Here is a 23,840-nt window from a genome sequence, read left to right on the forward strand (position 1 = left end):
TCCTTCCTCCAAACTCCTGCAGTTTATCAACATCATCACATCCTTGCACGTTTTCTGCAAGCTACCACCTCCTTTCCAATTAAGCCAATAAATGAAGCAGGAACCCAACATAAAAGGTTTCTTTTGCTGCCCAAATCTGGGTCTCCTCAGAAATCTATTCCCACTGCTGAACAAGGTCCTAGTGGAAGAAACACACACTCGAAGCACAGAACTGCCTCACAACACAGGGTTCAGTCACAGGTGAAAAACAAATCAGCACTTCGTAAGTTGAGTGCTTGATACAGTTTGTATTTTGTTCTGTATGGAAGGAAGCTCATTTGGCAACAACTGTCTCCTTTGACAGAAACATCAGCTCACACACTCCTTGCTTTGTTAAGCTGAAAATTTTCTATTACCATCCAATATTGAACTATGAACACCTTTCTTACTGCAGATTAATTTGGAAATAAAGTGAAAAGGTGTGCACCACTGATACTTCTTTATCTGTTACACAAGTCATGCAAGTTCTAAAACATATTTTTGTTTAAATTGCCACTTTTCTTCACTAAATAGCTTTTTATCCTGGGGGGGGGGGGGGGGGGGAGAGAGAGAGAGAGATGAATGACACCAGTTAAAATCTGCCCTAAACCTACACAGAATTGCTAAGAAAGCTCCTAGAACTATCTCTGCACTAATAACATCAAACTACTTTATGTACACCGTACAAATCACATTTTCAATCAAGAAGCCATGCAGCCAGAGAAAGTTTTGTGTATTTACAAAATTACACTTCTAATAGAGTTCACAGCTCCATGAGGGAATTATTAGATTTATCATACTTGAACTAGCCTGCTCTTAAACAAACACACATTTCCCTGCTATAGTGTACTGCAACATCAAAAACAGTGCCTGCAGGCAAAACTCCAATCTTGATGAACATATCTAGCAACAACTGTACTTGACACAGGAAAGCATCAGGTGGCAAAATAAATGCAAACAGCTTCAAGATCAGTAAATCTCAACTGAGATTTCCATATGGCCAGCATGTCAGAACAGGCACCTTAAAGGACACCGTGGCAGCACGAGAGAGAAGTGCAATTGCTTTATTTTAGGGCTGTTCCACAGCTAGGAAGGGGCGTCAAGTCTTTGGTCTGAAGAAGCATGAAGGGAAATCTGAGCACTGAGAGCACTGGCAATAATTCCTGCGATTCGATGAGTTCTTTGAACAGCTGGGTAGAGTCACACAGGGAATACACAAGAAGCATTAGGAGGCTATTTTTGACTCACATCATTAGCTCCATCTGCATTATTTTATACAGACTCATTTACTGAGCAACCTTCAACTAACACACACGTTCTCAATATTTCACATACTGTAATTTTCCATATTAAACTCAAATTCAAATCTCTAAACTTAGAAAACATTAAAGATCTTTTCTTAGCTGATGGGTCATGAAAATCATTACTATTCAGCAACGAAGAACAGCACTCTTTCTCCAATCTTATCACTTTTGGCACATCATCAAGAGTTCAAACACGTAACTGCTTTGGTTTTGCTTCTCACTGCCCTGCTGAAAGTTGGGGTCGAACACCACCACCATGGGCTCCACAGGGTTGCCCTCTTTGGAGGTGACTTCAGGCTGCTGGGTCAGACTGAAGAAAGAAGTAGCAGCATCTCGCCAATTCAGAAGAGACTTTAGCAATCTGCATTTCATCTTTACTTCCTTCCTTCTATAATATGGTAGGAAATTAAACATTTCAATACTTTAAACAGTTAATTCAATATTTAAATATAAGCCTGGGACTTTTCAGACTACAAGGGAGTATGACATTTTACTAGTACTCGAATTGAAGTGAGGTTGAAATCCACTCAGGAGAAGCAACGTAGACTCAGAAATATTCAAATACAAAGTGCCTCTGATGCAAGGGCTGCCACTCAGCCTCTCTCCGGCACAAGCTCCCTGGAGCGAATAGCTAGAGAAGTCCTCTACCCCTTTAACAAACTGAAAATAGCAACCAAAAAGCACTATTTAAAGAAAGGGGCCAAAAACAATGGAAATGGTGAAAGTCACTGTCGCTCCACTTACATAATTTTTACTCACTGAGCTACTATTGTATAGCTAAGCATATTCTAGAGTCAGAAAAGTAGGAAGTATCAAAAAAGTCTGTAAAAGAAATGCTGTTTGCTGCTGAGACTAAGAGAATGAAATCGCAACATTTTAGGACATAGGTATAAATTTAACAAATGGTATAGCGATCAGCTGAACAGTGTCTGAAGTGAAAATACTTCCAAGAGCATACATTTGCATCACAAGCTTAAACGGTAGATCTGCAACTTTGTTAAAAAAAGAAAAGGTATATTAAAATTAAGTTAAACTGCATTGCTATTTGCCTCTGTCCTGAAGAGTATGGAGCTATGAGTAGGACAGCACCTGCAATTTCAGATTTAAGTTATTATTTTGGAGCTAAAGTAGATCACAAATTGGATCAGTGAAGAAATTAACAGCAGCGTACAGACCTTAAAACTACATGCATCCCCCACAGTGAAGAAAATGTTGCACCATTTCTGAATTGCTACACCAATATCTATTTGCTGATCTATCCTGACTAAACAACCAGGATACCAAGCAGTTCTACCGAAATATTTATAGGCAATGAACATTTGTAGCAACAATATAAAAGGTGCAAGTGAACTCATGGCATTTTTATTAAGGAAAATGTTGTTAAAGAACTATAGTAGGTCTCAAGCAGTATGCCTGAAGAGTTCTGCAAACCACACTTTTGAAGGACTACTAGGTTATCTGAAGTCAGTTTTCTAATAGTTGGCATAATTAACAAACTACTTCAGTGCAAATTTTATCCTTCAAGTTTGATTTGGGGGGTGGGAAGCAAAGAGATCTTCCTTCTGTTCTCCTCAACATTTCTCCCAAGTCCATAATCCTTAAAAACTAGTTCTACTTTAGCATACATATGTTGTCACCACCGGTTTATTCTTCCAGTTTCCCAGTTTAACTGGAAGTTTCATCATATCAAGAGAGAAATTCCAAGGTCTGGAAAGACTACAGCTACAAAAGAAGAAACTTTTGCGATCTCCTGCAGTCACTGGGTAATTCAAATACCAAGTTTCTCAGATGAAAATACAATTTTGACAGCTCAAGTCTAGTAAAATCCATGTATGGATACACATAAAAAAAATTATTAGTGTTACATATGTTTATGCTCTGTCATCATTTGTCTGCTTAAAATATGCAAGTAAATAAACTTACAAACTTGTATCCAAAACATTCCCTATTTTATTCTTTTCAGATATTCATAAAAATCCTGAGATAACTAAAAGAGTTGCTCTTACCAACAAGCAGTCCAGCAGCTGTCCTCTGCACTTGCTTTTGTTATCATGAGTTAGTGAGGCAGTTCTTAATAACTGAGACCCTATCTACAAGGGAAGTCCTGACAAATGAACTATTTTGTCTAAAATCTAAAAAAAAGTCTCCAAGGGCTTTTCAAACTGTTATCAAAAGATTAACATATCAAAGAAAATTTGGCACTGCTTGGAATGCTTTTTTTTTTTCCCCCTCTTCCCTCTAGTGTGGCTGAACAATTGCAAGCCTGTGGCCGGGCCGGCGCGGATGCTGCGCTTCCAGGCTTCCAGGCATCAGCCGCCCGCTCCAGCTCCTGCTATTCAAACCACAAATGCCTCACCAGGAGCCCGCAGACAGTGTCAGGTCCATGCACGAGTCCTGATATTATCTGCCCAGCTAAAAGCATATACGCTTCTGACCAAACCCTTCCTTGTATTTACAACTGTTGTGAGCGAAGACAACAACATTCATTTTGAGGAGCTAATCGATGTTAAAGGCAGCAGTTAAGAAATACACACGTTTCTCACTCTCAGCATTTTACAGTTTATCGCAGAGCATAATGAAGGAATCACATACACCAAATTAGATGACCTTTAGAGATCAAGTGCTACAAAGCTAAAACAGGCAACTTGGTCGCTACCCGAACGTTGCAGAAATAAGTTACTTTTCTGTACAAGACAAGGATCAACCAGCACTGCTTTGGTAAGAACACAAAGGGCAAATGAAAAGATCTAGCAAAGCAGACAGGAAAAGTGAGAGACATGCATGAAAGAAGCCAAATTTAAAGACGACCTATGTGCAGACATTAATACAAGTCAATCGTCCTCGGCTCCCTGCGTAATCATTGTCATGAAATAAACCAAGCACCATAAATTTCTACAGGAAGATAATTAAGGAAAAAAAAAAAAAAAAAAAAAATTGGCCTGTCTAGAAAAAGATCATAAGATAGATCAAACATGAATCATGTCCCTGAGATCTGATCTAGCGCCTTACTAAGTGACCAGTCTGGCTCTCCTGGGTCCAAAAGGATCCATTATGGTATCTTTAGGGGCTACTGAAATACTTTTCAAGTCCTTTTCAAGAACTTATTTACAACAAACATATCTTCCATTAAGAGACACTTCACAGCTCTGGAGTTGAAAATTAAGTTTCTAAATGGCCTGATGCCATTACAAGTCTTTCAGATTTCTGAATTAAAAAAAAAAAAAGTCTCGAACAGTCATTCTTAACTGCAGATAGTGCCTGTTGCACAGCAGACAGACCTCAGTTTCAAATGTAGCCTGACTAGCTGTCAAAACACCGAAAAACCCTGTTTCATTTTGAAACTAGAAAGCCAACATTATTTCAGTCACTCCGAAATTAAGTATTTCTACACTTTAGAGCCACGCTTCCAACCCTTGACCATGAGAAGGAATCAACTAGCAAGGTAACAGCCCTTACAAAGGCAACGTCTACCACCAGGGCTTATTCTTGTTCCCGTAACACGCAATTCCCACACATGCAGAGCAGTTACCAAACTGAGTCTATTTTTTCCATGCGTTACGGTAAAGGCTTTTGGCATTCATGCAATGGACCTACAGGAAGTAAGCCACTGCTTTACATATACAAAACACCAACTAATGCTCAATCTCTGCCATACTGGCAGTTATGAAATTAAAAATTGAAGAAGTACTCAAACTAGAAGAGCAGTAACAGGCCAGGAAGAGGTATGAATGTATCTTCCGAGAATACATTCAGTTTCAAAATACATTCAATTTCTTAGGAAAGATGAAAATGCAGCCTGGGCTACAGCTGACCATTAGCAGAAGAGGATGGCCAGTTAATTTTACAAAGCTATTGACACAGGAAAAGCGCATGCTTTTGCCCTTCCACAGAAGGCAGCTTTCCACATCACCCTACATGGGCTGCATATCAGGTGCTGCACAGGAGCACTTGGCACACCCAAGGAGACGGTGCTTTTGAAGACACTTCTGCCCTCGTACCTCAAGAATGCCAAAAGTTGCTCTGAATATTGAGGGGTATTTCAAAATTTGAACATTATAATATGTCCATACACATATTAAAAAAAAGTACCTCTTATCCAGCTACTAGCAGTAAAAAAACACAATGAAAATGCTTCTTCACGATTATTCCAGAAAGATTAAGAACTCTTTCCCCCAGACCACGGAAACATTTCTCAGCAGGGGGGGTGGGTGCGTGCATGCGCGTGATCAATCTGTTCTTGACCCACGATCTCCTTTGCCATCCTGCTAATGAGACCTCCTGGTCTACACAACACTTGGCAGCACTGACCATACAAAGCTGCATTCAATACATTGCTTTCAATGTATGTGTAATATTTAATCTGATGTCAGAATTGCCAGCAGCCAAGGAAAGGAGTTCTAGGTATAGATCAAGAGACCATATTCTAGAAAAAGCGCACTGTTAAATGGAGCTATAAAAATAGAAGGAAAAGTCTTATCAGCTATTACTACTTGAGCTTGCAGCTCCTGCCCATGCCAACTGCAAATAAGTTCCACATACAATACCTGAAAAGCTGAATCTAAAACACTGACTTCATTTAAGAAGTGCTGTACCTATAAATAAATGGTCAAGGACACAAGGCTAAGATGTAATGATCAGAAAAAATAAAGATAAAAAAAATATTTAGGAGCACATTCTTCTCAAACCATATCATGTAACATGCTGCACACTTTAAAAATCAACCATCCAAAAAAAAAAGCAAACTTGAACAGAACATTTCAAGCTTTCAAGAGCTGAAACAAAAGCTTCTGCCCACAGTGTCTTGGACATAAATCCCGTATTTACTTTCCAGTCCTCCTCCTTTATGTAAGAGATCCTATTTCAGCATCTATAAAAATAATGTACTATATACTAAAAATCTCCACTGGCTGCTTTGGAAAAGATTGGCAGAACCTGCAGCCACTGAAAATGAAAAAACAGCCCATTTTTAAACAGACTTGCAATTACAAAAGCTAGGAGTTGGTTTTAAAGGCTGTAAGAATGCCCTGCTAAAATCCACATTGTGACATCTTGTCTCCCAACAGTCTGTTATCAGGATTCATCATCCCTCACTCATTAGTCTTGGTATCTCCTCAGAGGAAACAGTTTCCAAAGTTCCTTTTTATGAATTCTTACATCTTCGAGGAGCTTCTGAACATAGGTGTGCCTGCACTCAGCATTTTTGCATCTCTGATGTGCACCACTGTTGCAGTGACAACTTCCACCCAGTATCGAGGACCGCAGCCATAGGGCAGATAGGATTCTGCTGCACCCGAGGGATCCACGTATCTGAGCTGCAGCACAATGCTAGAGACTTCTCGTGCCCCCTGGCAAGCCCCACAACATGTGCGAGCCAACAACATGTGCAAGATCCTGTCTTTGCCTGCCCCCAAAACATAAAAGCCTTGTCACTCAAAGATCACTTCAAAACTGAAACAGATCACTGTATACCTGATATACAACTTAGCCAATAGTCTGGGGATATCACACTTTTATGACCATAAAAGACAAAGGTTATCACATTTTACTTCAACATACACTATGATGAGCTTACATGTGTTAATAAAATCTAATTTTTAATGTTTTCAGTATTATTTTAACATATTAATATTTATTATAAGGTTGTAGTCCAGACTACAAACATAAAAGATACTCTCCTTGAGAGGCACCTTCAATCCGAGAAATGCACCTTACATGAATGGAAGTTGTTGCGATTTACGGTTCTCCAGTAGCTCACAGCTGAACCTTTAAATACAAAATTATCCACATAATGTACAATAAATGTTTGGATAAGACCTACAAGCTAAAAGAACTATGGAAGATCAAAAATCCTCCAGCTACATTTTGAAGGAAGTTAAGGTTATAATTTGTACTACAAACAAAGCTTAACACTTTAGTCAACTAACCAAGCTCTAACAATAAGAATGACATAATAGTTTAATGAATACATGGAAATTTTACAAGTACACGAGCTAAATTTTAACAAAGCCCTCCACTCAATACCTATTTTATCACTTCCCATCTTGGGCTTTCTGTTATAATACAGGCTTTTGTTTCTGTGTTTAGGCTTAAGGAAGACCATTGTATCCAACAATCACCAAACCAAAATTGTATTTACATTTGTAGAGTGTATTCTTTGTAAAGTATACTTTTTGCAGGCTGCAATAGCAATTGCAATGTTTATAGTAGAATACGTGCTACATTACGGAAAGATATTTCTACATCTAACAATAAACTCAGTATCACAATTCATCATGATAACAAAAGTACTATAGCCAACACTATACTCAAAACTTACTTTCTAACTGGTCATCAGATTGTTATTTTCAGACCACTTTAAAATTTGCTATTAATGTAACAGCACATGCACAAGTTGAAGACATGTTAGAAGAGAGTGTAGGAAAGCAGTCATTCATATCGAGGACAACTAGTCAAGCACTTCACCACCTAACCTTCCTGGCATCTCATTTATCTTACTTCAAAAGCAGCACCTATTTACATTAATGCAAGTTTTCAACTGATAAGCACCAAACGTCAAAATTGCCCAAAGCTTGTTCCCACTCTCAGGCACACAGAATTAGTCTTTCCTTGTTTCCTTTTTAGACTTCTGCATCTCCTACCTGGCTGCCATGAGGGCAAGAAGGTCTGTTTCACAGTCAGGGAATCCAATAAAGCATACATTCATTTTAGATGCTCATTGTTTCTTTCCTCTCTTGGAAGAGTATACTAGACATTTGGGTTAGAATTCACAGGCCTTGATAACAGGGCAAATGAAATGTTTTATTTATTCTTGGAAGAGGAAGTTAAACTGTTTCAAATATCTTGGGTAAGGCCTGGCGCCATTACACCCAGCAAAAGTTTTCAATAGCTGAGCACTGAAGAAATCCACACATCCAAAAAGATGTTCCTTTCTCCCATGGGGTGTGAACTTTACTCAGTCCTATTTGATTAAATAACCAAGATTGTTATGGTCAGATAATGGAGATGGCAAAGATGCCCCATCCCAGCACCAAGAGAACCGCAAGTATTCTAGCGGAGAATTGGGAGTCTGAAGACCCAGACCCAGCAACAATGGGTCCTTTCAAGGAAGCATTTCCCCTCAGGGGCTGTGCCAAGAGCCCAACCTTTCCTGTGTGGCTGCCGCCTCATTGTGCGATGTAGAGTATCTGCTTCCTGGGATATATTTGCTTTTGTAGTATGGATGCTCAGTAAAAGGACGCAATGACTTTTCTTCCTCTTCCTCTAAATTCTTGGAAAATATTTTTGAGGTTAACATAACATCTGAATCAAATTTCTGTTTGCCTACAAGAAGATCATCAAGCACAACCAGACTAATCACAAGAGATGAACTTTTCTCTAAAGTATAGACATTTAACTTTTGTTTCCTCAAAAGCACATATAGTTGGCATACAGCTATAACTACAGCATAGTTTGAGAACCAGTCATACTCATCATAAGCAAGCAATCTGCTTTAGTGTCTTTCTTTTCTTTCCCATCGTAAATATGACTTAGTACCTTCCATTGCTTTCAGCCAAGCATTCTGAGACAAAGCAGCAGTATTTCTTCACACTTTTCCAAAGTTGTGATGTAAAACTTAAAAGATTCTTAAAGTTCAACTATGTGACTGATAAATGCAGAGTATCTTCCAGATTAACAGTAATAGCACCAAATTGTACTCACGTCTAAAAATTTATTCTGTAAGAGCTATACATGCAAATAGGTTAACTTCAGCACTTAAACCTGGCTTTTCTAATGTTTACTGAAAGTACAGTTTTTTTGAAGTCATAATAAACTGATACAAAGCCTTAAGTATATAGCATATTCACTTTACTTAGATCAGAAACACTTCAATGAAAGAGCTCTTCCTGTGTGCAACCAACCCACCAATCAATAGAAATACTATGCATGACAGAAGTTGGTAAAACTCTATCATATCACAGCACTAAAAATTAAAGTTAAAAGGCTGTATCGAAGAACTTAACACAATTTAAGATGTCAAGCACGACAATTTATTTGCCTTGATCAAATTCTAGTAACTGAGATAAGCAACAGAAAAACCTGCAAACAAGTTCCATTCAGAGATTAGACTGCTGTAGAAGGCTGTTTTCTTATGCACAGGAATTTATACAACCTGACACCTTAGGTCCTGAAAATTATTCATTTACTCTGAGAATTACCATATGAGGTAAGATGAGAAAACCAAGGCAGAAAAGTTACACTCTCTATCTCCATGAACTGAAGTTTGTCAAAGACAAGAAGAAAACAGACATACAGGACTGTAACATTTAACCCAATTCCTCCATGCCTGTAATGTAAACTTTGGCCCGCATCCATCTAGCTACTATGTCCCAGTCATTCAGAACAGTCCTACAAACCCAGAAGAGCCTCAGCGATTTAGTAAACAGTTATCCCTCAGAGAAGGACTTCTACAATACATGAAATTAAATGAACTCGCAGCAGCCTACTACAATACATTTCATCATTGCCTTAAATAGCTCAGCCTAAATGATCCTTTGCAGAGCTTGTGTACCTCTTGGGAATGATTTCCACAGCACCAGCAGTGGGAGACATCTTCTGTAGAATGGAAACAGACTCTGCAAAAATCTGACACGATCCCCCTTCAACTGCTGCAATCTTCTCAGCACTGATGATGACAGCCAGTAAAGGTCTTCAGACTTGCTTCTTCCAGTAAGCAATAGCTTTTGGTTATCACTCCATTTATAGTTAACTTTTATCCTGCACACTTACCTGAAAGGAGAAATTCTCCTTTAATGTCTCATGTCTAGAGCAATATTTACGTCCGCATGTGAGCTACCTCTTTTAGAATTTTTTTTTCTTTCCTAGCCTATAAACTTTTTCATAACAGTACTAAGAGATGTAACTGTATCCATCTTCTCTGCTGTAAGGAGAAAAGTCAGTTTTCTTAAAACAAAGAGTGAAATGTAGTAAGTGAGTACATTAAATGTATCAAGGAGCACTCTTTCCTCAAGCGTTGACCTCACTAACTGAAATATCACCACTGTCTAGCCAAATATTCAGAAGTAGCCTCTTCCCAGATGCTCCACTCAGATTTCCCCCATCAGCCTTGTGTTTTCATAAATATTAGGTGAAAACAGAGGTCAGCTTTCTAAAGCACCGTTAAGGACTGCCACAGTCCTCCACATACCTTAAATGCATGAGGAGCTTTTACTCTATACTCTTTGAATGAAAGTAACTGAAGAATAGAAAGCCTGGCTGAAGGCTAACAGAGCATCAAAATAACAGTCCCAGAAAGGTCAGATCAAATGTGTGCTTAGCCCAGCATCCCGAAGAGCAGCAGCCAAGGAGCCATCACGGGTAGAGTTGCATAGTGATACTATCCAGCAGACTCTGCAATCCCAGTGATTTGCAGTTCAAGGGCTTTGTCAGCCAAATACCATATCACCTTATTTAATACTAAGTAGATTTTTCTTAATTTTTTAAATTCTTTTGGGGCACATTTCAAGCATGCCAACATCCTGCAGCAAAGAATTCCTGAGTTCATGGGGAAGGATTTTTGTGTTTCATTATTTTGGCCCTCCATCTGCTAGTTTCAGCTGAAGCCGCCTACTTGCTGTATTTGAAGGGGCAGCAAAGCCATGCCTTATTTACTCCCTCCCTGCCACCTGTGATTCTTTTACAAACTGTTTTATTCTCAACCCTTCAGTTTCCTCCATGCAGAAATGACTAACAGCTTCCTTTACAGAGGTCATTCCATACTTTTAATCATCCTTGTCAGCACCTTTCACAGTTCTGCTATGTATCTTTCTTACAGTGTCTCACCCCCCATAAAAATTTGCATGTGGCCAATAACATGCTCATGCTACAAATAAATCAGAAAATAATACACTACACAAATAGCTAATTAAGATTGGTTAAAAAACATTTTTCAAGTGCAGAAGTGTCTGTTTTCTCTCATACATACTCAGTCTTTACAGGTAAGTGGAAGAAGTCACACATTCCTAGAAGCACCTGCTGGTTACATGAAGTGCTGACATTAAAAAAAATAATCCTTGGAATAGAAACATTAAATACCATTATGTATAATTAAAAAACCAAAAATATTCCACGTGGACACAGTTCTGGGCAACTGACTCTAGGTGGCCGTGCTTGAGCAGGGGGACTGGACAAGATGACCTCCAGAGGGCCCTTTCAACCTCAACCATCCTGCCAGTCTGCGATTCTACTTATCATACACAGTACGTTTTCATAAAAGAACATTCAAACAATGGTGGCTCATGAGATGAGAGATTTAAAAGAAATATTTTAATAACTTTTCATAAGTCAGCAAGGAATTAAGCTTGCAATTATATAGGTACTAAATTCCTCATCATCAAGTCCCAGATCCCTGAAATATCTCTAGAACATGTGAAGTTCACATCCGGACTATCTCCACGTGCCATTTCTGATGAGCACAGGTCTTTCTGGATTTCCGGTTTACAGGATGAAGCTAACACTTCTATTCCAGATGGTGCCACAGCATCCAAATCCCCACCCCTGTCCTACACTTTGAACCTCACAGTAAAGGGGATCAGGAGCAGAGTGCAGAATGCGTTTGAAGCATTTTCAGATAGAAAGTAACCAATTTTTTTTTACCCTGGCTTTCTACACCAAGGAAGAGGAGGTGGACATTCACAGTTTACATAAAGCTGACCACAGGACAGCTCTGTCAAAGTTGACACCTCACCCTGAAGCTTCAACGGGATTCTAAGACTGAAGCATAAACTGAACCCCTTGTAGATGCTCTGCAGAGTCCTCAAATTTGTACGCTCCTTACAGAAACTACAGCAGAGTAGCCCGATTCCAGATGCAGTACGCTTTGATACCTAGCAAACCAGTGTGATTTACAGTTAGAAATCCACACATGCAACTTTCTGACAGACATTAACTTAACTCCCATCTTACTTGCAAACATACCAACCACTGCAGAGTTTTTAAAAATGCCTTCATTTATCAAGACAGAACAAAAGAACTTAGGAAAAACCCAACTTAAACGCTATCACAACTTGCTGTATGAATATGCACTTTGGTTTCTCCTTGGCCATAGCACTCAGGAAAGGAAATTCACAAGCAACTACTTTATCTGAATGAAAGCAAAACAATCAAAAAGGTTTTGAAAAAAGACTGAAGCGCTGAACATTACCTTATTTCTATGGATTAAGGTGGCAATCATCCACAAGTTACTGTATTTTTACAGTCTTTCAAGCTGATGTTACAGGTATCAAGCCCATTTTCATAGCTGTATTTAATAGATACACCACCACACTTTCAAAATTAAGAAATACTAACATAGCTAAAATCTAAATTAGCATCCAAGGAATGAGGATGTTCCCTGATGGAGAAAAGCGTAGATATAACACATACACTTCAGGAATCTAGCAAAGATGGCAGGATACAGTGAAACATCGAGCAGACGATTCACCACAAAATACTGCCCCATAGAACTTAGCAAATTCAGCTGCCTAGGTATAGCTCAATGTCCACAATATCAAAAATTACAGTCGCCAAGGCAAATGAGCTTTACAAAAGGTGAACTACTTCAATTTAGCAATAAGGTAACAGAAAGCATTTTCTCAGGATGCACACCAAAATATTCTCAATTTGATACAGCTTCTGTTGACAGTAGCTAATCAACCAGCACAATTACTGTCTGACTACAGTCTGTGTAAGTTCTCCTACTGCACCCATCAATGTTACATATGACAAGTGTTACCTGACTTCAGCTGGACAGACAGTTATGTCATTTAATATACTATTGCTTCTCAGACATTTATGACATAGGAAGGTAACAGTAAGCAGAAGAAACTGAGGCACTCTATGTTTGTTCCACATGCAAGATGCAGACTTCGCAAGTTCAAAATACTCTGCGCTGAAACCTGAGCAAAACACTCCTGTGATCCATTCCACCAATGGAGTTATGTGGACCAGCAATCTCCAGCAAAGAGACAGCAGCAATTTAACGCACCAGATAATCACTACTGAAATGACCACAGGCTAAGAACTGGTGTTACAAATGCTACTAGCATATCAGTACCAGCTTGAGGCACTAAAGTCCTTCATAACACATGATCAGAATGCAATTATGCCAATAGTCTTGCTACTGACAAAAGCTGTCTCTCTGGGGAAGGGATGTTGCTGGATAAAGGAAAGGATAGCACAGGGAAGGGCACTACGAGGACACCTACGTTTGCATGCTATAGAGTGAGGACTCTGCCAAGCTGTCAAAACCATCATTTATTTTTCACCGTGCTCTCTCCCTACAAAAGGCACATAATTTGTGTGGTGAAACGTTATGTGTGTTCCCAGATTTTTGCCTGTGTATTACTATAGTAAAGCTATTTCTGCTGGAAAAGACATGATCATACGAAAATGCAATTTATATTTCAAACAAAAAATAAAATTTGTAGACTAACTAACAAAACTTAGGAAGTCAGGAGCCCGAGTACACTTTCAAACAATGGAGACAGCACAACAGGGGTTTTCCAAGTGCTTCTGTTCACTAAAGACACATTACATCTGCCTCTGCTCCAGACACATGCCCTTCACCATGGGTTGACCTCACCCAAGCACTAGATAACTGCCACAGTAGTACAGTTGTACAGAACAACAAATAGGCGGAAGCTGTGTTTCATCCATACACAGTTGGCATTTACAGCCTGGCAGTCCAAACTGGAGTCAAAACCATTACTCCTCTTCACACCACAGGTCTTTGATATCGCCAGTATTAAGGTTCAGTAGACTGCCTGTAGCAATAAGGCATGGCTATGATGCAGGAAAGTAATGTCAAGACCCACTCTTGAAACACTACTTAACTTTTTTGTGGTCCTCATCAAATGGACCAACTGAAGATATGGTTAATCCAAAGAATGCACTCTGCAAGACTGCACATTTGACAGCTCTTTTATGTTCCTGTTTGAATGACCAGCTTGTCTGAAAAGAACTTTTTGCTGGCTTGTCAGATCTGGAGTACTGCTATAGTGACAGAAGCACCAGTTTTAGACAGTAGCACCCTCAGCCAAAGACTGCTCAAGCCAATGGAATAACCCTTCGAATTCAGTGGACTTTGGATCAAGCCTTCACAACTTAGTGACAATGGCAGGTATGTTAAGATTCCTCCACTCCTCTAAGATAAAAACAGTTCCTCTGTTTGAAAAAGAGAGGTAAGAAAAACTATCCCTCTGCTCAGAGAAAAAAATTCTCTAGCAATTCAACAGTAATAGGACTTTTCAGGAAGTTCATCTGTACCTAAAAGTTATACGGTTCAATAAATACTATTATGTCGTGAAGGTAAGGTCATGTAGGTAACGCAACATAAACACACCACACTGAAGGCCAACCTTATCTAAATGATTGAGCTTTCAGCTGCTGCTATCTACCACTGCATTAAACGTATCCTCCAGATGATAAGCTCTTACTACTGTTGACATTAAATGCTGTGGCAGATCTGAAGGCCAGAGTTCACAAGGGTAACTGTTCTTTTCTTCATTGATTTGGAGACATGGTGTGACAGCAAAATGCATAGGATTAATTTAAATGTTTTCATACATTCCAGTTATCTTACAAATCAATCACTGAAACAGAAGGAATAGTTGGATCCTTTGTTTTGTCATGCAGTCTACTGCAGACAATCAAAAGCAATTATAAGAGTACACGAAAATAATGATAAATAAAATAGCATGGCTAGACTCGCACCTGGACTTTCCACTTTGAAATCTGTCCATCCTCACTTAGGCTCCCTGTACTGGTGAATATACTCAAGTATGCGTCCTTCAAAAAAGCTCTTCAAAGCCAAAGGTGGACTTTCTAAGTATGGATCAGAAGCATTAGGATTACCATCTGAGTCTAAAATAGTAATCTGAAGCTACTAAAACTACTAAAATTATTGAAAATTCCTCACTGCTCTGCTACACTGAAGTTATACATGCACCTTGTCATCCTGCAGTACCTCCACCACGGAGGTTTAGAACACCTTGACAGCACAAGAAAACTTGCTCCATTTACAAGAGGCAGCATCCCAGAGAAGAGAGTAACATCCACAACACCGTATGTTTCCAAATCCATACAAGCACCATGATCTGGCCATTTGACCCTGTGGCAAGGTCTAAACTCACATGATATGACCAAGCAATGGACAAAAAGAATCCTGTGTTATTTCCTTCTCCTTGGCCCAAACTTGACACAAACTAAAACTACAATCCTATGAAATGAGATGAAAGGGCCATCAATGGAGAGTTTAGTCTATTCCCCAACCTAAATCAACTATACTAGTCTTTCTCAACACACGAACTTCTTCTTAATGGCCACCAATAAAAGACTTCTTAAAGTACCATTTTTACTGTGAGAAAGTTAAAAGCTTAATTGGTGTTTTCCTTGATAAAACTTAATCCCATTTCCACCTGCCCATCATGGTCACTGAAAATAGCATTTCCTTCTTACAAATGTTTTGAATACTTGAACTCTCTTACATTCCCCTTAACCTCCTCATCTCTTGTGAAAATAACTTGGATTTTCTTCCATCTTTATGAAGTTATTTCCTCGAACCCTGATCATTTGTATTTCTCTCTCTTCTTTCCAAGTGGTCCAAATTCTTCTTGAATTTTGGCACCCAAAACAGATGCCATCCACACACTGAGAGTATACCAGCAGCAAATAAAGCCAACAGATTTAAACTTTACATCTCACAGACAATACTACCATTTAAACATCCCAGCAAGATATTTGCCTTTTCTGCAAACAGCATGATACTGACTCATGTTCAACTTGTGATCTAGTACACCCCCAGGTCCTTTTTCTACTACCTAACCAGTTATTCCTCACTCTGCATTTGCACAGCTGATAATTCCTGCCTAAGTGCAGTACTCTGCCTTTGTGCCTACCAAATTTCATCCTATTTTTCAGGCCATTCTGAACTCTTATCATGTCCTCCAACACATAGTCCCTGAGAATTTAATAAGCACATTTAATCATCCAGTTGACTGATGCTTCCATTAAAGGCAACTGTACCCAGGACAGAACCCTTCAACATAACCTCTTATTTCAACACTGAATCAATAATTACTGTTCTCTGAATAGGACCATCTACCCAATTTTGCACGTTTCCTAGACTGCTTTCCCTGTACCATGCCTCCATTTACTTATGAGGCCATTAAAATGTGGAAAACCTTATTAAATAAATGATCAATCAGGAGACAAGACCTCCACTGCTTCTGCCATAGCCACAAAGCCTCCTGCTTTGCAGTAAAAAGGTATTAGACTTTGGACACGATTAGTTTTCCCACAAATCAGTTCGCGCTGTTATTCTTCTCATCGTTACCTGCCAAGCACTTGAAAAGAAAATATTTGCTTATTAATCTCAACTGATGGAAAAAGATGAGATGAAGTGAACTGCCAGACTTCAACTCCTCTTCCTCAGCTCTCTTCCATTATAACTCTCTGAAGACTTGTCCTTTGCGAGTCTTCTAGTACTTCTGAGTATTTCTAGACAATATTTTTGCATTTTTTGAGCTGTTTTGAGAATCGTACAGCGAAGCTTATCAGGGCCAGCTGACACAGGAACGTCTAATGGAAGTACACTCCAGTGTAAAATACTACTTCATCACAAGTCCTTATTAAGATTAAGCACCTGCATGACACTATGTTAGAGAAGACAAGCAAAACAGGCACTGAGCACTTTAAATGTTCTGCAGCTTCTGTAGATACATACGTTCTCCACTGAATCAAGAGAGACATTTTCGAATCTTCCTCCTGCTATTAATGTATTTCTACAGGAACCTTGCTAGCTTTTATGCCTCTTGCTAGCTGCAATTCCATTTGCACTTTGGCCTTTCCAATATCTGCCTCTACTATTCTTTTATACATGTTCTTCATAATGTTACTTACTTTCACACTCTACATAATTTTTTTTTTCTTGCATCCAAAGTTAGTAAAAGCTCATAATATAAGGTCGTCTTACTACTTTCTCTATTTCTCAAAAGCCTTCCCATTTTGCTGTTCTGTCTCCTACCCTTTACAAGGATCACGAGCTCTGATTTCATAGCTATCGCCATTTATCACCTTTCATTCTGAAATCCTCTAGCTAGAATAAAATCTAAAGGAGTTGCCATTTTTGTTGCTGTATGTACCTTCTAAACTGAAAATGTCACCACCACATAACTTTGATAAAGGTCAAAAAAGAGAGAGAGTTAGGTATTTCTATTTTGAAGGATGGCCTTTTGGTCTTAAATACCACATAAAATCTCAATCCAATGAACGTACTAATGGACTTGCTACCATTTCCAGTACCTGGTCCTCTTCCAAAGAGCTGCTTTAAGATGAACAATGCAATGCCACAATTCTAATAAACCAGAACCACAAAAAAGGGCTAAATTCTTTCAAAGGAAAAAATACACAATGAAAAAATGAAAATACAGAATGAATGCAAAATGCAGCTAATTCTGGTAGGACTGATAGGATTACAAACACTACGATTGACACTGCATCACTTCAGAGCAAACAGCTAGACTCCACGGCCACAGAGACCCCTCCCCAATCCCAATGCGTGCACGGCACTCCGTACAGATGGTGCTAAGTTACGTATTTTAGAAAAGAAGCAGCAACATACAGCACTTCAGATTTTTGTGTAGACCACATCCATAATTCCTCAAGAGTAACTGTGAATCACCCAACCTTTTTTATTTAAGTGTGCCTTTCAGCTACCAAAGATTAAAGTTTACAGTCTTATTTCAATCAGGAATAAAGGTGTCAGACTTGAAGCTGTAATACCACTACAGTTTACTACAAACTGAACTTTTGTTCTCTGCCAAGCAGATTATTTAACAAAGGAAGTAGCTTTTTTTATGAATGAAAACTATTTTTAGCTCATTGTATAACAGTGAAAGGGAAACACTTTAGCATTACTGTTATTTAAAATATTTTTTTTAATGTCTAATTGGGAAATTAGCATTTTTGGACTAGGATTTGTTTTGTACGAACTCTGCCATACTAAACATAACCAAATCCAAGCAGTAGTCAGAATTTTGGGGGGTTTTCGCCACCGAAAGAACACAAAACCTACTAATTTGTACAATACCGTGCCTACAGACCCAAAGCAGGCTCGGCCATACTAGATGCCATGCTGTGGAGACCGGTAATCCCTGCCTGAAAAAGCATACACTTACATACATACTCAGTTCTCTAATGCAAGTCTTTAGGCCGTTCAAAAGAGGAGTCTGAACGTACATACATTTTTACATTACACTGATACTGTTTGGGCATTGAGAAAATGAAATCTAAGGAAGCCCTTTTTTCTAATTTCCAAAACTCAGAGTTTTAGAAGAATTAGCTAAAGGACTTTGTCTCACAAGGTATTAAAGGAATGAAACCTCTTCCCTCCATGCCAGCTACCATCAGGTTCATACTAGACAGACATTTAATAAGGAAAGTGTTAAAACAGTTGTCCCTGGCCTGCTGTTACAGATGCTTAAGCATACCACTCAAACGTTTTTTTAACACTAGAAGTAATAATTGCAGACCTTGGACAAGCTAAGTCAAAGTAGTCCACTGCTGGTATTTGACAGAAATAAAGCAAACAGTATCTGAAGGTTGCCAGAAAAAGGACCAAGGGTGCAATGCTTAAGATGCTTGATGAAAACCTGGCCTTTCCATGTCAGCTCCCAGTTCTAGTACAGATTTTCTCTATGACCTGGGCAACCCACTTGGACCTGGCTTTAACAATAAAAAGGTATTTTATTCCCACAGAATAAATGGAATTTGTCTCCATACCACTAAAAATCTGTGTCTTGACTGTTTTATACTCCGCACAGAAGACAGCGAGGACACTACCCCCTCGAGGCAAATGAGAAATGTTGATCTGAGGGCTCCATGTCAATACATATTTTTTTAAAATTCCTTTTTTAAATAATTTATTAGAACCACAGCAGAACAGCTTGTCTGATGCACTACGCCTGTCACATGGCACACTAGCAGAAGAGAACTGATTTCTCAATCATACTCAGCCATGACACAACTTCCCTCCCCGCTAGGCAGCCCCCACACTCCCTCACCAGGCACTGCTTGCTGCCTGACCAGGAAGCTAGGACCTTTCATCCCTCTCTCTTCAGGTTAGGGATGAACTAGTGCCTGCCTGAGTCATCAAGACCTCCCTAGAGGAGCAAGGGATGAATGAAAAAGAAATACAGGAACAGACACTTGATTCTAGAAGACAACTAACAAAAAAATTAAGGGGTGAGACCATAATGGGCTCAAAGTCCAGAGCACACTACTGGAAGTCACCCAGCAGAGCACCTAGAACAGCACCACTGCTCCTGGAAGGTATTCAGGAAGGCAGCAGCTGCTGTCCAGCGGCTCTGCTGGAGACAGTCTGCAGAATTGCTCGGATCCCTTTCACTGCTTTCTCCTTCTTGTGGCATGGACAGTCAGCTTTGGCCAAAACCAAAGTTAACAAGAAGATCTCTCTTCTGAAGCACTTTAAAAGCTGAGTACTTTGGAGCACATCACTTTTTCCTAGCTGACCTAGGCATTCACACTGGAATGCTCCATGCTGCCAGAAGCCGGTGTTCTTCCTCCTCACAGGCGACTACACCAACACAACATTTTTATTTCACCAAGCCGTCTTTAACAACACGCTTCTGAGAAGTCAGGAGAGTTAAGTCAGTAACAATAAATACATACATAGTATGTACATAGTACCTCTTCTTTAAACTTTGTAAAGTTGTATTTATAATTAACCAGCAAGAAAAAGCTTACAAAACTAGCAGTATATGGCCCTTACTTGTCACGCTACATACCAGGACAAATATTTCCTCAGTGTACCTGCAGTCAAGGTCTGTTGCTGTCACCAGTGACACTGCTACATGGACACTAAGTTTACAAGTGGGCCTGACTCATACCATAGAGTATATCTAAAAAACTCTAAAAAAAAGCTGTTTCTCCACAGGTACAGGAAAATCAATATTTTACAGGAGATAACACAGGGTTGTACAAAAGTCAGTTTTACTTTAATAAAAGGTAAAAGTAGCAACTCAGATATGATGGAACTGACGGCAGAAAGATATAGCTAACCTGTATGAAGAGCCAGTGTGTGGACAAATCTCAGACACACAGTGGTTGAGTCACCTACAATTAAAAAGAAAAAATAGTCAGAGGAATGAATAGGCTAAATGAAACCTAATCGTAATTGCCCTAGCTAAGAAAATAGCATACAGTTCTAGCAAGTGTATACAGCAAAGAAAACACGTGAATGAATTCTAGAACTGGAACAAAATTCTCAGCAAGCTCAGATGAAGAGGAAGCAGTCAGTCGGTGCAGCTAGACAACTACCAGTGCTCATGTTAGAACAGTTTAGAGTTAACCACCTCCCATGGCTGGAGGCTACGCTATCTCAGCTCAGGGAGACAACAGCTTCTCAAACGGCTCCAAAAGCCTCCTCCAACCGCAGCACCTGCAGGGATACACGGACCCCGGCAGGCAAGCCAGAGCACTAGTGGCAGCAGCAAGCTTTCACAGCCAACACTGCAGATACTCCGGTTCTTCCTCTTCACCTTAAGCATCAGTGCAGTTTCTAAAACTGCCTCGTCAATTCTGTTTCAGTTCTCAGGTGTTTAATTCACCTAGTAGTTGTTTATCCCTGAACAAGCACAAACAGGCCCCCTCTTCGGGATGAGGCAGCGGTTGTCAGAGGCGCCTGCAGTGCGAGATCACCATCTCCACGGCTCAGCTGATAGGAAAGCACTCTACAGCCTTCGCCAACAGCAGCGTAACGCACCGCCTCATCTGCTGAAAACATGGATGAGATGCACCGAGCCCTCTCCTTGCACTTTGCCGGGGAAGTTTCTCTTTGGTACAGGATCACCATTTCCCGCCCACCCCGCCACTACAGAACAAGCTGACGTGTGCCCAAGCAGCGAAATGCTATTATGCACCGGTGTGTCGTAACCGGAGCCCGCAGGCACAGCCGAAAGCCGGGCGGAGCAGGCGGAAAAAGTGCAATCGGACTTCTGCCCGGGCTGCTGAAGATGCCGCCCGGGGCCGCGGCGGGGGCCGCCCGGCGCTGCTGGCGCGAAGCCGGGCAGCGGGAGGGGAGGGGAGGGGAGGGGAGAGGCGGGGGGCCGCCGGGCCGCTGGGAAGGCGCCGCACGTGTCCGGAGACCGGCGGCCGGGAGAGCCCGGGCAGCCGCGCACACGCTCCCGGCCAGACCCCCGCGCCCTCCCCGCCGGCGGGGCTGCCACAGCCGCGGGCCCGCTCCGAGCAGCGCGGGGGGGCGGCGGCGACTCACGGCAGCGGCCCCGCCACGACCTCCGCGCCCGAGCCGGGCCGCCCCGCGGGGGCCGCTGCGGGGGCAGAGGAGAGGCCGGCGCGGCCTGGCCGAGCCCGGGGCGACGGGGCTGCGGGCGGCGCCGGAGGCCCGGCGCGGCGCGGCGCGGCCCGCGGACCCTCCCTCACCTGCCGGGGCGCGCCGGGCCCGCCGCCCCGCGGCCCCACTCACCGGCGGCCCCTCAGCTGAGCCCCATGCCGGCGGGGCGGGCGCGGGTCCGGAGCGGCACCGGCTCTCCCCCGCCCCACCCCGCCCGCCCGGCGGCGCGCCCGCGGCTGCCTCGTGAGGCGCCACCGAATCCAGCGCCAAGCGGCTCCACGCGCCGGCGGCGCTGGGGCGGGGGCAAGGAGGGGCGCGGAAGTGACGCCGCCGTAGACGCCCTCCGTGCCCCCGTCACGCGCCGGAAGAGCGGGATGGCGGGGGGGCACGGTCATGGGGGGACACGGCTGGGGGGGTATGGGCATGGAGGGTATGGCCATGGGGGGGCACGGCTGGGGGGGTATGGGCATGGGGGGCATGGCTGGGGGGGGTGTGGCTATGGGGGACATGGCCGTGGGGGGTATGGGCATGGGGGGCACAGCTGGGGAGGTATGGCTATGGGGGGATGTGGCCATGGGGGGGCACGGCTGGGGGGGTATGGGCATGGGGGGACACGGCTGGGGGGGTATGGGCATGGGGGGTATGGGCATGGGGGGACACGGCTGGGGGGGTATGGGCATGGAGGGTATGGCCATGGGGGGGCACGGCTGGGGGTGTATGGGCATGGGGGGCATGGCTGGGGGGGTGTGGCTATGGGGGGGTATAGGCTGGGGGGGTATGGCCATGGAGGGTATAGCCATGGGGGGGCACGGCTGGGGGGGTATGGCTATGGGGGGATGTGGCCATGAGGGGGTATGGGCATGAGGGGGCACGGCTGGGGGGGGGTACGGCTATGGGGGACATGGCCGTGGGGGTCATGGGCATGGGGGGATACGGCTGGGGGCGTATGGGCATGGGGGACATGGCCGTGGGGGGTATGGGCATGGGGGGACACGGCTGGGGGCGTATGGGCATGGGGGACATGGCCGTGGGGGGTATGGGCATGGGGGGACACGGCTGGGGGCGTATGGGCATGGGGGACATGGCCGTGGGGGGTATGGGCATGGGGGGACACGGCTGGGGGGGTATGGCTATGGGGGGATGTGGCCATGGGGGGGCACGGCTGGGGGGGTATGGCTATGGGGGACATGGCTGTGGGGGGTATGGGCATGGGGGGGCACGGCTGGGGGGGTATGGCTATGGGGGGACATGGCTGGGGGGGCATGGCTGTGGGGGACAAGGCCATGGGGGGACAAGGCCGTGGGGGGGCACGGCCATGAGGGGGGGCATAGCTATGAGGGGGCATGGCCATGGGGGGGGCATGGCTGTACAGGGGTTTGGCTATGGGGGGGCATGGCCCTGGGGGACTCTGTGGGGCAGGACCGGGTCTCTGGGGCAGCGGGGCCCAGGGAGGCGCCTTGCACAGGGGTGGGGCCCCTGCGGGAGCGGGCCTGGGGCTCCCTGGGGACCCACAGGTGTGGGGCAGTGCTGGGGGTCTCAGCTGGGGAGGGCGGTGGCTGTTGGGCTGCAAGGCCTCACTCCAGGGTGGGAGCGGAGGCTCCCGGGGTCCCCCACGCCGCAGGTGCTGGCTGTGGGGTGTCCTGCAGGCGCTGGGGGGGGCTTGACGTTGTCCCCAAAAGCCGCAGGGCAGACATCCCCTTGGAGTTGGGGGCCAGCTCCTCCAGGCACCCTCCTGAGCTGCCCCCGGTCCTCAGTTGCCGTGGGATGGGGAGCGGCACCACGGGGTGCACTGGGCCAAGGCCTTGAAAGCCGCTGTTGGAGGAGCTGACCCCGTCCAGCGCGGGCATTCGCGCCGTGGTGGGCAGACGGTCAGCCACGGCAGGTACAGTTGTGTATGGCCACTGCACGCCTTACAGCGTGCTGAGAGAGGGCAGGGAACGGCTCCCGGAAACTCCCCGTGAGAGCCGAGCGTCCCCTCCGCGCCCTGGGACGCCCCGGCAGAGGCACCACCCGCCCAGGGGCTCCCTCGCAGACCCCGGGTCAGGCGTGGGGGACAGCCCAGTCCCCCGTTTAAAAAAAGCCAGCAGGTCGCTCAGCTCCTCCTCCCCTCGGCCCAACCAAGGGGGCTTCAC

At 43.4% G+C, this 23,840-nt stretch overlaps 1 protein-coding gene across 1 annotated transcript in view; it reads right to left on the bottom strand.

Annotated features, from left to right (window-relative positions):
- The window catches only part of ATP13A3 (ATPase 13A3), a 57,029-nt gene extending 36,590 nt beyond the window's left edge, over positions 1-20,439 (bottom strand). Inside the window, exon 1 of the mRNA XM_075715944.1 lies at positions 20,418-20,439. The gene's annotated coding sequence lies outside the window, so the exon portion shown is untranslated. The remainder of the gene's footprint in view (positions 1-20,417) is intronic.
- Between the last annotated feature and the right edge of the window lie 3,401 nt (positions 20,440-23,840).

This window comes from Pelecanus crispus, chromosome 9 (genome assembly GCF_030463565.1).
Source record: "Pelecanus crispus isolate bPelCri1 chromosome 9, bPelCri1.pri, whole genome shotgun sequence".
In the NCBI taxonomy this organism is placed as follows: Eukaryota; Metazoa; Chordata; class Aves; order Pelecaniformes; family Pelecanidae; genus Pelecanus; species Pelecanus crispus.